Here is a 6,000-nt window from a genome sequence, read left to right on the forward strand (position 1 = left end):
ACATGTAATTCATATGTTATTCACTTGTGATTTACATGTGAATCACATGTAATTGATATGTGATTCACTTGTGATTTATGATGGGTTTTGGCCATAAGAACATCCTATGTGCTCATACAAACCCTAATGCTTGGATCTAGGTTTCTCTATTGTACATGCAAGTTATCCAAGACTATAAACCCTAGTTCTAGCATACAAGTAATCATATTAACATAAGAATGAGTTTAAGTTATTACCTTGATTGTTATGTAGCAATAACAATCCAAAATCCTCCTTGTATTGACTTTAGAAAGCTTAGAGTCACAAATGTCACTCCTCTAATGGTTCACAAACACCAAGAGCAAGAGGATGAAGAGGAGAAGGGAAGGAGGCTGCCCAAAACGTGTGGAAACCCTAGAAGAAGTCTTGTCCACGTTTTTGGGGCATAAGGGTTCCTTAAATAGTGAGGCTATTAGGGTTATCTAACAAGGAAACCCTAATTTGGATGCTTAAGCCCTAAGCAACCCATGAGCTCCCTCCTTAAAGGCCTTTGGACGATTTCTAATGGGTTTCCCCATAGAATTCGTCCACCCCTTTAATATGGAGTCCATTAGCTCAATATTCAACTATCATACAATTGACAATTTTAGTCCCTTAAGTTTAATTAATCTCTTTTAGTCACAAAACTAATTACCAATTAATTCTTGACTAATATTAATTAAACAATATGATTTCTCCTTTAATATATTATTCTCATAATATATTAATAAATCATATTTAATCCTTTCTCTCCATTATTCATCCTATCAAGTTGCTTTGATGAAGGCAACCCAAAAGGACCATGCACCATCGGGTCAAGTACATACCAAAATAGTTATGGACTTAGACACTAATCCAACAATTTACATGTAATTTATATGTGAATCATATATGAATTACATGTGATGTACATGTGAATCACATGTAATTCATATGTGAATTAGATATCATATACATGTAAATCACATTTAATTCATGTGTGATTCACTAGTGATTTACATGTGAATCACATGTAATTCATATGTGATTCACTTGTGATTTACATGTGAATCACACGTAATTTATATGTGAATTACATGTGATTTACATATGAATCATGTGTGAATTACATATGACTTTCATGTGAATCACATGTAATTCTTATGTGATTTACATGTGAATCACATGTAATTCACATATGAATTACATGTGATTTACTTATAACCGTCACACCATGATTCAGACAAATACAAAAATTCAAGAAAATTCGAACATGAACCATTATCAATTATGATTGACCTGATAGAAGAGTTGTTAGATGACACTTTGAATCATATCCACATGGAGATCCTTGTTCTTCTTCCGGGTCTTGTTCTTCCATTTTTACAGTTGAGTTTTCATGCATATATCATTATATATTGCACTGCTTCCCGTGAATGCAATATGTAAAGCATGCATCTCCAAATGCCTGTTATGTAACATACATGAAAATAAAAAGAATCCCCTTAATGACTCCATCAATACACTCAAGAAAGACTATATATGTATATTCACCTTTGTGTCATTAGAAACTCCATCTCCAACAACACTAAAGCTATCAACATTCATAAGAACCCTGACACCATGTTCATCACCTGAACATGATGGAAAGTAAGAATCATCTTCTATTTTTAAACTTTTATCCTCAAGCATGTCCAAGGAGTCAAAAAAATTGCTTTCTGCATACTCTCAAACCAACAATAAAGATAGAGAAAGAAAAGAAATAAATACAAGAGTGCTCATGATTTTGTTGTTGTTTGTCTAGATTAAATCATGTTTTGAGTCGCCCAATAAGCCTTACAACAATCTTTCAAAGTCCTTCTATTAGAATTGGTGGTGGAAGAAATCCAAGCTCCTATTTGTGCAACCTGCTTTGTTTTTCACCAAATATTTTGTACCTTGATGAGTGGGCTGTGAGTGGGATTGATATTTTTATTGTTTGACATGCCACGTCTGTTAAGAGGCTAATTTTTACCCTTATGGGTGTTCTTAGTGATGGCTTAATGTTTTAAGTGGTCAAAAAGCCTTTGAAATCCAAAGCAGGAAAATTCACCAAAAATTACAAATCTGTCCCTGTATTGGAAAAATTATAGAAAAATCACTAGGAATCGAATTAATGATCCGTAAACTTTAAAGTTTCTATTTTGAATCTAGTTTATCCATTAATTTTTCCATGACCTATTGTTGTTTCTAACTTAGGTGAAAATCACATTTTTCACTAGTTGGTCAGAATTTAGCTGCATTGATAGGCAGTTTTGTAAAAATCATATAAAATTGTAGAAAAATCATTTGGACCTTAAAAAGTACATTCTAAAAAGATAAAAGTCTGAATTTCTGGAATATGAAATAAAAACGGAAGCTGTATAGGTTTCAAGTGTGCTAAAACAACTTTAAACAGTGGCTGTTTTGGGTCCAAAACTGAGAATTTTAATTGTTAGTTGATTTAGGTGTTTTGGCTCATGATTTATAAGTTGTGAATACTGTTTTTTGATGTATAGAAATCAAATGAAGACATGATATTTTAATTTATATGTATTAATTAATTAATACATACAAATCAAATGGTTGAACTAATAAAGCCAACTGCATGCCAGATGTGTTTAAAAGATCTGAAGTGCAAGGAATCTAAACAAACAATAACAAAATCAATCTTACATTAAAACATTTCACAAGAAAAGTAGATGAAAATGAAAGACATTAAGACAACTTGTATCACCTGATTAATGGTGCACCTCATGTACCTAGGGCTGCAATTTCCCGTATCCCTTACAATAAAATCACTTATAGCAGGCTTCAATATCAGCAGTCAACAGGCTTTCTTTCAGGCACATTTACATGACTTCCACTACCCTTAACCTACTTTTCACATCCCCATCTAAAATACCATAACTTCCCCTATGTTTTCTTGGATTTTTTTTTCAGTTCATCTCTCAAGTTTGATTCAAATGTACCCTTTTGGCTGTATATAACAGGTCAGGTGAGGTGGGGTGGGGTGGAGTGGGGCTATATCTTTTGAAACATTCAAAGATGGGTTTTGATAGGAGGTCTACATTCATAACAATGGGTTTGGGTGGTAGTACTAATCATTTTGATGTGTTGTTAACATCTTCTACCAACTAATACCAAGCACAAGAATAGCACAAACCACAACACTCAGGTATGTGTCAAGATTAGATTCAGAGCACAATCTCAATGACCACGAACAACTTTTGAAGATGCTTCAAATTAAGAAGCACTATATGTGGTCATCAAAGAAACCATTCACTGTTAGCCTGTTACACTTTCAAACTTCACATCAACATATGCAGTTATGAAAACTTTATCTAATTCACAAATAATTGGTTTCAATAATCGATTGCAAATTCGGATCGATAGATTAAGAGCGATGACGGAGTTTCATTCAATCATCATTTAGATTTCATTGAACTCAAATTCAATAACGATGGAGTCAATGAGTGTATCGTCGGTGGAGGATTCATATAGATCTTCAAAATCGATTCAATATTTATATTGAAATCAATACCTGAAAAAGATCAAATGCAATAAAAGAAGAAAATTGAACCTGAAGACTAGATCGATGTTGAGGATACTAGATTAATTGAGGCACATGTGATATTTCTCATTGAGGCATTTCATCAAACATGTTGAGTGCAAACAAATATCTATATTTTTCAATAACACAGGTGTCTATTTTTATACCTTCAATCAACACAAGGATTTAACTCTTCTTAAAAACATATTGACTAAACGTGTTCAACTTAATGATTAGGCAAAAACAATTCATAAAAGTCAAACAAAGGTCAGGAGTCAACTATCGAAACAGATGATACCTAAATTTTGATTGACAAGGGATCATCTTCTTCATTCAGGTATTCAATCCACAGTGGAGGCCGAGATGAAGTCGGCGATTACGGTGTACTCCGGGGAACAAATTGATGGAGGATAAACGATTCAAAATCAAAGCATCTTCAGTGGAGTTTTTTCTATGAAGAACGTGAGATCAAGGAGTTCAACAACAATGAAACTTTGATCGTTGGGGGATTTCATATTCGTGTGAGTAGAAGCAATTTCAGAATCGAAAGCATGGAATTGGAAGAAGGATTTGAGGCAATTCAACGGAGGTGAGTCGTCGGAGGATGGAGCGTAGCTTTGAGCGAAAGAGGAAAACGGGGAGGAAAGAAAGAGAGATGAAAATGTATTTGATCAGATATTAGATTTAAGAAATCATTTAATTATACTTTTATTCCTATAATACCCCTGACTGAATTAATCAAGATACCCCTCCTTCTTTTTTTGTCTCCTTATTTACAAAAACGCCACCTTTCATCTCGACCTTTCCTTTTTTTTGATCCAACGTTCCACCTTTAGTTCTCGAGTTCTCAAGAAACTTTGAGTTTTCAAATGATCATTCCTCTCTCTCTCTCTTTACATATATATATATATATATATATATATATATATATATATATATGAATGCAAAATGGAAATTTAGAATGTCAATTAAAACGAAAAAAGGAATGCATGATGCAAGAGATGATTGAATAATGTCATATAACACCAAATTGCATCAGGATATTTACATACATAATAATTTTCTTGATATAGTCGATTAATTTCACTCAAAATAGATAATGTGCGGAATCATAAAAGATGATACAACCAATTAATTTTGTTTATCACGATTCACCAATTCCAGTTTTTTGCATCATTCAATTTCAAACAATATATATATATATATATATATATATATATATATATATATATATATATATATATATATATATATTTCAAACTATCAAATTATATAATAAGATAATACATAAAAGTTGGAAACAAAAATGAATTCAAGCAAAACACAATTTAAAACAGGTCAATGAGAGGCAAAAAGATAAAAATGACATCAATTTAAAAAACTAACATGCAATGTTTGAATTTTTCATTAAGAAACATTTACCTTTATTTGATAAAATATATTATAAATTTTGATAAAGCATTACAAAAAAGAATTGATATGAAAATACCACTGCAATTTTGATAAACGTAACGAAAGTATGTATGTGCCATAAGCAATAATTAAGATTTATTTGTTTATCTTCCGTATTAACTAAATGGCTAATACAATTGAATGACAACACAAATATACAAAATTGATAATTGTCAAAAAAAATCTCATGTATCAATAATTTTAATAAGTCATGTATCCAACGTCGACAGTAGCCTGTGGAGTGTCAATTTTGGTTGATTTTTTTTAAAAAAAAGAAGAATAAAGAATGATGAAGAAGGAGAACTCACTGAAAGTTTGAAACAACTGCATTAAATTCGTCATTAATCGGTACTCGACGGTCTGCCAACCTTCCTTTAACAACGAAACCCTATTTTGTTATTTGCAAAATCGAATTTGAATCAACCTCTTCCCTATCCCTCAAATCAGTGATATTGGGCTATGAGAAATAGAAACAAGTAAGATGATGGAGGCTGTTAATCTTTTGTTGATGATTCGTTCATTTATAGAGGCGATACAAAGAATTGACAACTAATGGAGGCGGTGGTGTAGTTAATAACGTAGAAGATGTGTGACATAAATAAAGGATTCATAATTACTATAATGTTAGTTTCTTGATTTATAGGGATTTAGTTAATGATAATAATTAATATGATTTAACATTTTAATATAATACCTTTTTCTGTATATTTGAAATGATTAGCCCATATTAATCCTTACATCCATACAATAAATAGTTAGAATATTTGAATCTAGCTCTCTCTCTCTCTCTCTCTCTCTCTCTCTATATATATATATATATATATATATATATATATATATATATATATATATATATATATATATATATATATATATATTGTTAGAATTAAATGTGAATTACAAGTATTGTGTGATTGTATGACTAGATTTGGACCCTTAGATTATAATTCTTGATGACTAAGATTATTGTGGTCTACCAT

This window comes from Lactuca sativa, chromosome 3, assembly GCF_002870075.4.
Source record: "Lactuca sativa cultivar Salinas chromosome 3, Lsat_Salinas_v11, whole genome shotgun sequence".
Classification (NCBI taxonomy): domain Eukaryota; kingdom Viridiplantae; phylum Streptophyta; class Magnoliopsida; order Asterales; family Asteraceae; genus Lactuca; species Lactuca sativa.